This window comes from Sinohyriopsis cumingii, unplaced genomic scaffold (genome assembly GCF_028554795.1).
Source record: "Sinohyriopsis cumingii isolate HCF-2022 unplaced genomic scaffold, ASM2855479v2 utg001831l, whole genome shotgun sequence".
NCBI lineage: Eukaryota > Metazoa > Mollusca > Bivalvia > Unionida > Unionidae > Sinohyriopsis > Sinohyriopsis cumingii.
Genome location: NW_028316065.1, coordinates 490477 through 502189, shown reverse-complemented (window position 1 = coordinate 502189; position 11713 = coordinate 490477).

The following is an 11713-nucleotide window of genomic DNA, read 5'->3' as shown; positions in this document are numbered from 1 at the left end:
AAAAACAAACAAACAAAAAACCATGCCACTCAATACTGTAACACTTCTGACTCTACCTATGTGAGTGTGTATGTCAAAATGTTTAAGTGAGGTAAAAAGAAATACGGTTAGAAGAAATGGTACAATACACAACAGAGCGATTCAAGTTCATATTCAGTCTGTCTGCACTGCAATGGTAACAATGCAAGAGCGTAGGCATTATTTTGCCTCACTAACTTTGAACAAAACAATGCATCGCTCATCATAAACGATTTCATTGGCTAGACTTATTTTCTGACCGCGTTCACTACGAATTGACTTCAGTAGTAGCTCTTCACACAGTGTCGAGATAAGTCGTGTCTCACTGCTAGGCGATTTATAAAATAATTAAAAAAAGTAAAACTAACACAAGAACAATCATACCCTGGGCGCTCCCACAGAAATTGTATCAGTTTTATAGTCAAATACATCACAGCATATTTTGGATGAACTATTCTGTGAGAACTTTACATCCACCTTATCAAAAAAGGAGGGAATTTTAGTTGCCTAAATCTGCAGTTCACTCTGGTGATATTTAATGATGGTGAAATTTTTCTATGGCTGTGATTATCTGAGTGGAATGAATGTTTCTTTGAATCTTTCTTCAGGAAAATATACTGTAAAAACAAACATAAGTGTCTTGATATGTTCTACAGTAGGAATAACTCTCTCTCTCTCTCTCCGTCATAGTAGTGTTGATTGAAATCTTAAGGGTATCTGTTCCCGTGTGAAGATACCTCTCCAAAATTGTGATCAGTAGTCACCCTATTTCTGTGAACTGTTCCGTTTGTCATGTCATATTTTTTTCTTTCAAATACTTACATCCTTACCAACTGTAAATCAGTAAATCGTTGGATGAAACAAAATTTCGAGTTCGAGTTCAGCCATCGTAGCTTTCTCTTTATTTTGGCACTGCAATGTGTCACGGAAAAATATCTAACATTTGATCTACCGTTTTTCAAGAAAGGAAACAAACAGAAGGCTTTTTCAAAAATGACGCGAGTGACATTGCACTGTATAAGCCTGCCTATGGTTAACTCTGAAATCTAAAACCAAAACACATGTTCGGAAAAAAATTGCAACAATGTTCAAGAATGACGCGAGTGGCATTGCACTGTATAACCCTGCCCATGGTTAACTCTAAATTTTACAACCAAAACACACGTTCAGAAAAATATGTAACAATATTAGACCTATTTTCTCTCAGTTTAGACTGTGGATAGAACAAGGAGCGTTATGGTGCAGTGTTTTTTCTTTTTTTCTTTTTTCTCCGCCCTTAGATTTGTGAAAACTTTGTAACATTGTTGGTAGCGCGTGCTGCGAAACACAGGACATCTCTTAAATCTGAGATATGTTAAGCAAATGTTAAGCAGTCAGTCGACAATAAATATCACATTTTTTATGAAATTGATGAATGAATGAAAACGAGGAACATATTTCATATAGAATGTACAGATGTCTCAAAAATTATTTGTCCTATAATACCGCAAGAATAACGGAACCAAAAAATGGTGTCCTACCTTTGTTATTTCTTTACCATTCTTTCTTTCTTTCTCTCTCTTGGTAGATTCTGGGTTTGATTAGGCTTGTCAGCGTATGTGGAAAGTAGAGTTTGGGGTTAGATTTGACTTTTCGCGCGTGTGGATAGTATATTGTGGTTAGTTTTGGCTCATTCAGGTGTGTGGATAGTATATCATGGGGTTTGTGGATAGTAAAGTAAGAGTTTGTTTTGTTTCTAGCGTGTGTGGATAGTATATCATAGGTGAAGTGAATGTAAGGGTTATTCTTAGGCCTCGAGAATCATTGACTTTTCTTGCCTCCCATTTTTTAATGTGTTGTATCAGTGTTTTGTTTGTTGTCTATTGTCTGTGTTATATAAATCTCCCATGTTCAATTTCCATTGTCCCTAGACAGTCCCAATCCATTGTCCATCTATAGTCCCACCCATGTTAAAATTCCCCATGTTCAATCCCCATTGTCCCTAGACAGTCCCACCATGTTAAATTTCCATTGTCCCCAGAGTGGATATCCTGTGCTCCCATGTTAAATTTACATAGTCCCCAGAGTGGATATACCCCTTTTTAACGTTAAAGTCACATTGTTCCTAGAGTGTCCCACTTCACAACTCATGAACGACTGCAATTTGTGTTGTAACTGGGACATCTCGGTCAAATTCAGATTGGGAGGCAAATGTGGGGTCCGTTGTTCTTGCCAACGATGGTATTCCATCCATCGTTTGTAAGGCACTAAAGCCAGCAGTGTAATAAGTCCCTTACTATTTAACCTAATGGTTAACGACCTTGACCTCAATGCAGCCTCCACAAAAATAAACTTGTCACAATTTGCAGATGATAGTGGCATATGGAGGAATGGAAATCCTGCCAATAACACAGTAGTTAAAGAAATCCAGCAGAGCCTAGACAACATAGGAAGATGGGCGGACATATGGGATTTCAAAATATCTCATGAAAAAACTGTGGCAATCATATTCACCCCAAAACGAAATAACAACCTAGTCTATCCAAACTTCTATATACAAAATCAATTAATCAAATACGTTACAGTAGTAAAATTCCTAGGAATGTTCTTTGACAACCACCTCACATGGAAACAGCACATTGAACAACTCACCCAGAATTGTAACAAAGATCTCAATTTACTCAGCAACATCACAGGGACTACCTGGGGATCCACCCAGGAAACCCTCCAAACGATATATAAAACCCTAATTAGATCAAAACTGGATTACGGTTGCCAAGCATATAACTCGGCTAAGCAACCTGTACTACAAAAACTTGACACTATCCAGAGAAAAGCCTTACTATTATGCACAGGAACACTCCCATCAATATCATTAGAAGAACTACAAACACTAACAGGAGAACTACCCTTAAAATTACGTAGGCAAGAACTGCTCTTCCGATACTCCATTCGATTAGATACCCACCCAGACAGCCATCCCACCAAAATAGCCAGAAATAAGTGTAAAGTTGTCTTCAAACCCAAAATCATGCCCACCACACCTAGTGGCAAAGTAATCCTTGAACTAAGAGAAAAGATACCTCTACTAAAAAAACAGGTAACAAACAATACAGACCAGAACAAATCACCATGGTTACAAAAACCACCAAGGATTAACATTGAAGCTACCAAATTAGGCAATAAAGAAGGACAAGAAAACTTACTAAAACCTGTACTGGTAAACGAAATCAACCAAAAATACCCGGACTATGTTAAAATATATACCGATGGATCAAAAACAAACAACCCACCAAGAACAGCAGCAGCAATAGTCATCCCTGAATTCAATATACAAACGGGATCCAGATTACCTGACTATTGCTCCATTTACACCACTGAATTCTGGGCTATACTTGAATCACTACAATGGATCAAAGACAACCAAATACCTAAAGCAGTCATTATAAGCGATTCCCTAAGCGTTATCAAATCGATCCAAAATCGCAATACACACTCTAGGGAGCAATTCCTCGACAGAGCATGCCAATTAATCGACGATATCACCACATCACATCAATTAGTCGAGCTCATGTGGATACCGTCGCACATTGGAATCTCTGGCAACGAAACAGCAGACAAAGTTGCAAAAACCAAATTAAGAGATCAAAACTCTATCAAGCTTAACTATAGCACTACGGAAGCACTAAGCTTCGCACAAACATATATAGACCAAACATGGCAAGATTTTTGGAACTCCCCCACAAAAGGTAAAAAGCACCATGAAATCCCCAAAAACGTAGATAGGAACATACAGCTACCTAAGGGTACCTATTTAGAACAGAAAACCATAAACAGGATAATAACTGGAAAAACTAAACTAGCAAGCAGTTTTGGAAGGTTTATGGGACCCAAACCAGCAACCATTAACTGCTTTAAATGCCACACCACCGAAGATCTACACCATGTATTCAATATATGTCCAAAATATCAACCCGCTCGGAAAATATTTATCAAAAACCAAAAAGAGATTGGATCACCACACACATACCCAGAGTTACTTATGGACTTTAATAAAAATAAACAATCAGCATATAAAGATATAAATCAGTTCATAGACTTAGCAGGACTTAGGAACAAAATATAATTACTATCCCCACAAAACCAAAAACCTAGATATTTAGGCCATCTTCCTTGGAAGGTTTGGAATCGACTTTCAAAGTTGCATTATTCAGGCAAACGCACAGGGAACGAATATTCGTCTTTCACAGGTTCGTTTCGATGAGGGTACGGTGACATCCGTAGGGTGGTAGCTGCATGGTGTCACTTGAAGGTTGACATCCACAATGAAAACCAGTAAAGAGTCCACGATAACGAGTGGCATCGCCTTCGCATCCATCAGGTTTGACACGCACAGCATCCCTTTCCATGGTAGATGTAGTGGTAGAAGTAGTAGTTATAGCAAAGTTCCCATGTTGCTTTACTGCATCGCTGAGGTCTCAGCTTACGGCATCGCTCTTTTCGCAAGGCACACCATCGCACTTCACTTGAGAATCCCCAAATTTGAATGATGTATGTTTTAAAGGATTCATCTTTCTCGCCTGGTCTTAGTAGTGACAATGAACTATAGATCTTGGACGTTGTCCCTTTTTATATGCTGACCAATATCGATATGACCATACGGTAAAGTGAAGTGGTTGGGATGACGCACTCGCTTCTGGTACACGATTTGATACATTTTTTTAGAAAGGCCGACTGATGATTTGGTGAGTGGGTAAATGTACAATCTTGTGTACTTCGTAGGTGGTCACTTTAAAGTTTCCATCCTCTCCAGACTGCAATGCTTCTTTCAATACGTTCAAGTTAACCACTTGACTGTTGCAATAGTTAAGAGTCAATCCTTTCACTTTGCACTCCGTGTGCACTTCTCCTGTTTGTCCCGGTGTTCGTAGCCGTAACTGTTAGGACCATCACTAGCAAAACTTAGAATCTTCTCGTCCGGGTGTTCTTCTGTCCAGGCTCCTAAACGGTCTCCTTCGATGTCAGGGTGACGTTGACCCGGGCGATCGATGTAGATGCAACTGTCCGTGTCAAAGTAAGAACGCGATCACCTAACAGTTCTAAAGCTTCATACAATTGTAAGCGAGCATAGGCTGTCAAGTAGGCCGCAATGATGATATTTCCCAATTCGTCGGCTTGTACAAAGTCCAATTCTTCTTCATAATTGACTAAGATCAAATCCTCACGAACGACGTCCACGTGTTTCATGTATTTGGTTTTGTCGTCAATCATCTGGAAGTACCGGGAAGGTTTTGTCAAATACTCCGTTTTAGGTAAACATGGTCGTTGTACCATTTTTCCCCACAAGCAATTTAACATTACTCTGGCAGACAATCGCTTTCCTTCGTTTTATTCTAAGTGGTCTAAAGTGATGCCTTCTTGCTCCCTTCCTGCTCCCAGTATTCTCTTTGAATTTCTTTTGGTCTTCGGGGGTGTGGCACCAGGAAGGAAATCTGCTTGCTTCTTGTTTCAGTTTCAAAAAGGCATCCAAGTAGTCTGCGAAAATGCCTTTCTGAGTCTGGTCGCCCTTGTGGTACAGTTCTGTCTTGGGAAAGTGGTAAATTTCGTACACTTCTAGCAGCTGGTATCCCAGGTCCAGAGCTTTGAACAGTTTTACGCTGACCCACGTTCCCGTCAAGACGCGTTCTTCCTGTGTGTGTTGACAAGGTCGGTCTTGGTTGCACGTTTCGGCACAAGTATGGCACCAGGGAAACATAAGTTTTCATTGGCAATGGTGAGGTAAGATGGGATGATACCAGTCCGTGGGAATCAAGACAATGCACTTAATCAATCCTTCGTATTGTCGAATGTTGTCCAGGTCAATGTGTTCCGTCAGCAATTGAGGTTGCCCTGAAGGAAAGCGACAATATTTGCACACGTATGGATACAGCGAACATACGTCCAAGTATTTGTTTTCTTCTCCTTTCTCTTCGTCGGCTTGGTACAGCAAACAGGTGGCATTGGTCCTTCCTCCGTACAAACTATCCCTCGGGTTCAGGGGGTCCACCAGCTTGTACCTATCCACGATACGTTTAAACTCGGGATCGGTTTTCAAACGGTGATCGTACTCGTGTTCCCACATTTCCACCACTTGGTATCCCTTGCTGTTCTATCTTCAACCGCCGGTGACACGTGTCCTGGTAGAAGTCTTCCATAGTCCGTTGTAAAAACAGATTTTTGGTGCTATGTTGAGGGTAGCAAAAGGGACATCCGTGAAATAAGCAATCGTTCAATTGGTACACGATCTCGGGGTTTTCTAAGTCTCAGCCATCCACCAAATACGTTCAGATGGTCTTTTAGCCTCCTCCGTTGTGGGAGTGTTGGATCCAATTGTCTTACTTGTCACACAAGTAATGTAGCCAACGCAGGGCTTTGACCGAGGACTGACATTTGACAAAGTTGGTCGTTTGAGGGATGATGACAGCCAGGGTGTTTTCGGGCATGAATCGTTGGCGGTACACGCTTTGGCAATGGTGCAGGCTTCTTTCCATCCCTCCGTGTTCCATGAACTTTTCCACAGCAACGCCGTAAAATGTCTATGTCGGAACGACAATACTTTAAAATTTCTTCCTGAAAGTCGAACGGGTCCGAGGCGTGAGCCTGGTACCAAGCGTAGAAAGCTTCTCGTTTTTCGGTACGCATGTTGTCTGAGTCGTAGTCGTGAGCCTCACGCACATGTGGCAGAACGGCGTGTTGATTGTCTTCGGTATTGAAAAAGTCCGGAAAATAACCTTTAGCCATTTCTGTCATTCCAAACCTTTAGACGTTCGACTCAAATGCATGGCCAAGTAACTCATTAAATCTTTAAACTGCACTTGTCCCACTTGCATGGAAATGATTTTGGCTCCGTTCAAAATCACTTTAGTACGTTCGGTACTTTTTTCCGTATAGTATCTCAAAAGAAGCTGTCCATCGTATCCAGAGAAATTGTAAGCCGGAACCGTGGCATGGAGATGACAATCTCCATAAAGTTCGATTCCTCTTGGCTCCACGTGTCGTCGATGGGGTCTAAGATCTACTGGGCGAATCGACCTGCGAGTTCGGTCCCCGAAAGATTTTGTCACGTTCTCCAGGAATCTTGCTGCAGTGAGAGCAATGATTAATATAGGCTTTTGGATGCTCTTCACGCACGCTCGATGAGCGACGCAGAAATTAGGAATGTGAATGCCAGTCTCTTGCATGCATTCGAAATCGAAAAAGATGAGATTGCCTTTCTTCTGGTTATCGTCTTCCTCCTAATGTTTGGAATGATATTTTCGAATGTAGCTTTGGTGTTCCAAGTCCACGATTTGGTGACAAATGTGACATTGTTTCTTTCCTGAATATACGTGTGCCTTGACATTATTGGTACGTTTGCCTTGTCCACAAGTAGGGCACAATTCAGCAGCTGACAAGCACTTTTCTGCTCCTTGTGTCTTCAGATGTTGTTGGTAACAGGTAGGGCTAACAAAAGTGCGCTGACAAGCAGGGCAATGCACTCGTTCTTGTCCTTCGTCCAGACAGGGCTGAGAGGCCAAACATCCTGAGCATTTCGGTCCACAGTGCTTGTGTTGCTTTCGATTGTTATAGCCATAGTCACGTTTCTCATAATAATAATCATATCCCAGGAATGCGGCGATACTGGTGATGGCATGTAAATGTTCATCGTGATAATAGACGTGAATGTATTTTCCGTCTTTGAAATCTTTGCCTTGAAAAAACAGAGGTCCGCGCACTTCTTGAGGGCACACTTTCAAGGTGTAGCGGTGAGCCAAGGCATCTTGCAAATTTTGCAATTCAGGAATGCCACAGGATGTGTCTTTGGATAGACCCGCTTTCTGTAACAGGAGTTCTGCTTCTCTTCGTTGTTTGGCACGATTCGGTTATTGAATAGTCTGCTAAGCTCTTTTCCAATCTGCCGTGTCGTTCTTGTCGTCATACGTCCTTCCCATCCCGATGGCACGGGCTAAACACATCTGGTCTTGAGGGTTGTTAATTTGGACAAGGCTACGCTTGATGCTACGAAGGTCGTCCACCAAAAACACCTTTTTGCGTCCTGTCCCTTGGGAAGAGAAACGTGAGTCATGAACAGTGTCGCTTTTCCATCGGTGATGTGAAACTTATAGTTGGATTGTTGCACGTGTTCAATCTTGTCGATGACTTTGGATGGTGTTAATTCTGCTGAGCTGCTAAACTCGATCCAAACGGGGGACTTTAAACTGTCGTGATGACTGGAAAGTCTCAAGTGATCGTCTTTTTTGGCTTGACAGTGTCGTTTCAGCGTGGTTAACAAATAATCCCACAACCCTCTGCTTTCTCCAGCGGTACGTTGGACTTGAAATCTTTAAATTTACCGTGTAAGTGTAAGCAGTCCTTCTACATTTTCTAGAGGAGCGCTTTTCCGTCTCTCGAATATGGTAGTACTTTTTCAGTGTTTACTAATGGTGGTGAACTTTGACTGATTGTAGATTCCCTGGGTCTGGATTCTGGCTTTCTCATGTCATCTTCAAAATCACTGGCATGAATTTGTGTCAAGACTTCACCTACTGTACGAGGCGATAAATCACGTTTCTGCCTCTTATTTTCTTCTCCTTTCTCCACGATATGATGCGGTCGTTTCATCTTAACTGCAAAAAGTTAAATGACTACATTGTAAACGCCATAGGTCACTTTATATACATGTCAGACCAGCGTATATATAAAGGCTGAGTGTATTCCCTTCCAATATTCATTTCACTCTCAAACCGAGCAGAACGATGGAAGAGCCCACACAGATCGAACTTTTGATCAGAGCTTTGCGAGAAGTCATAAGAAAATTTTCTTCAGACAAGCAGACATACTACTTCCCTTCCTTTCGAAATAAAAGTCCAGATACTTGCTATATCTGTAAGAAAAAACGACATTGGTCTTCAGTGTCCAGGGCGTAAAAAAAACCCAAGACAGGTATAATAAGAGACAGTAGTCAAGATATCTCTTATCATTGTCAAGAGAAAGGGCATTGGTCTTCATAATGCCCTAAGAAACAACAGGAGTAAGAGGAAGAGAGTGGTTCGGAACAGGAAGAAGAGGTACCCTCCCCAAAGGAAGAGCTCAGACACGTAAAGAAAGAGACAAAAGAGAAGAAAAGAAGACGAGGAGAAAGTGAGGAAGAACAGGAGGAAAAAACTGTGACAGTGAAGAAATTAAAAAGAGAGAGAGAGAGAGTAAACAAAGATGCAGAAGAAGTCTGTGAACTGTATAACGTGTTGTGTTGTACTGTGAATTGAACTGTAAAATTTGTACCATAATAGACCAGGCAGAAAACGTAAGTGTCTCTTGGTTTTGATTTTTAGAATATGGATCTACACTCAGTCACTCACTCACTCTCAGACGTACATCATGGGTAAAAAAGGGCTTTTGAGTTTTAATTGATTATGGCAATTGAAATAGTATCTCTTTTCGAGAGAAGTGGGTGGCCCTGAAAAGGACTGTTGGGTATTTGTTTAAAGAAACAAACTCAGGAACGGGACGTAGTCGTCTTTAACTGCCTTAAGCCTTTGCCACGGCCAAGGCCTACTTCTGGACTAGATCCTGTCGATGATGATTTGGTAGAAATAACATGGGGTGGTATCGCAGTCGTAGTAACATGGCAGGGTTCTTTGGCTTGGGAAGGTCTTTTTCTCTTGGGTCGTAATAAAGAAGTCTGATACATTTTTTTCAGACTCCTTAACTCTACGAGTACCATTACCGTTTGACTTTCAATATTCTTCTTTTCTCCTAGACCTTGTGTCTCCTCTGCTGATTCTTCCTGTCGTTTCCGTTTTGCCTCTTTTTTTTCTCACTGTTGCTGTTGAAGGAGAAAAGCTTGTTCTGCTTCTTTCTGCTGTTGTAAAAATGTCTCCAATTCTTCTTTCTGTCTCTGTTTAAAACCATTGACGTGTGGTAAAGAAGGAGAAGGTGGTGAAGATACTGGTACCGGAACAAATTCTTGCGAAGAAGAACGAAAATCGACTAAATCCCAATTAAAGTCGACCTATTCTGGAAGTAGACCTGTGTTGACTTGGGTAGCCGCTGCTATACCATTGCTTCTCGTCTCCACGGCCGGTGCACTCCAATTAATTTTCGTCTTAGTTTTCGTCATGTTTGAAAAGTATCGCATGGATTGACTGCACACAGACGCTAGCGCATCAATAGAGGGAATGTGACGTCATAGTCCGCCTTCTTCGGATTGGAAGACCGACTCCGTCTTGTGAATGAATTTTGTAACGCATGTTTTTATTTGTGAATAAACTCAGTCCGTTTCGATCCGCAGTTTCACTATAAACAACCACAGTTCACTGCATTCCCTTCACCATTTCTCATCACAAGATGTGGACAAACGTAGAATCATCTATTCTCGTATCGTCAATGCTGTTCCGTACTGACTTACCCATGTATGTCAGATCATCATAGACAATTATCCGGATCATCGATACGAGCGTTTGGAAATAAAGAATTTATGTGGAGAGACAAGACTGTTTGAAGAGAGTTCTCTTCTACGGTCCAGAAGTCAGAAGAAGTTTGACAAAGAGAAGAAGACCTATGTTTTGCCCTCTATATTAACGGAATGATATTAACATAAATCCAAAGGCCATTTTCAGGGCCACTCATTTGTTTCGAACATATTTGCTTTCTTGCCTAAAATTTTGTTAGTTGTATAGTTGTTTGAATGTTGTCTGTTGTAGATATGCCTCGAAAATATTTGCTTTCTTGCCTAATTTTTTTAAGTTAGTTGTATAGTTGTTTGTATCTTCAGTACCGTGACGTCACCTTACCTTTTCCATTCCTATTGTCCGTATACAGCCCCAATACTTTTGTCCGTATATAGCCCCAGGTATAAATTTTGTCCGTATACAGCCGGGGGGGGGGGGCTGTAATTTATTTTCCTATTGTCCTTATACAGCCCCCGTTCACTACTGGTAGGTGATAACATTGGGTTTACTCAGGTCTTATCCTCGTCTTAGCTTTCAAGTTTATAATTTCGAAATCATAAAATTTCTCAACATGAATCGTGGTAAATCTTGGGAATACATTTCAATATGTTTTTAGTTATAAATCTTTAGTTATAAAACAATATCAGCAAGATAGAAGGATTGTCTTCGCTATCAAAGACAAAGGTCTGAAAGAGTATACCAACAAAGGCAATCACGTACTCGAATGAGTTTAGATATCAGTTTTTGACAGGCTGAATGCCAGGGATGACGATTGTGAAATTGTCGATATGTTCATGATTCCAATATATTTCTGTGCCGAAAACTAAAGATGTAAAATGAAGATGTAAACTAAACAAAATAGGTATGAAAAATATTGAATAAATCTGTCCTGAATTCTTATCTTCTTTTGAATATTGTTTTTTTTATTTTTTATTTTTTTATCCCTATTGCTCGAGTCAGTCGAAGCCCTTTGTAGCTTCGAGATCTGAGAAACATGAAATCCTGACTAATTTTACAACCCAGCGATGTTATATTATTATTACTAAGTCATCTCAAAAGAAGTGCAATGTATCTGTCAGAAGTAAATATAAAACGTGAAACAATCCGACGCATGAAATTATTATAAAGTTTTCAAAATTTCCAAACATGGAAAATAATCTATTGAGACATGTTCTTGTTTTTGTCAACCTTACAATAATGTCACCTCATTCCAAACAACAACAAATGTAAACGCATGTACGTCACGC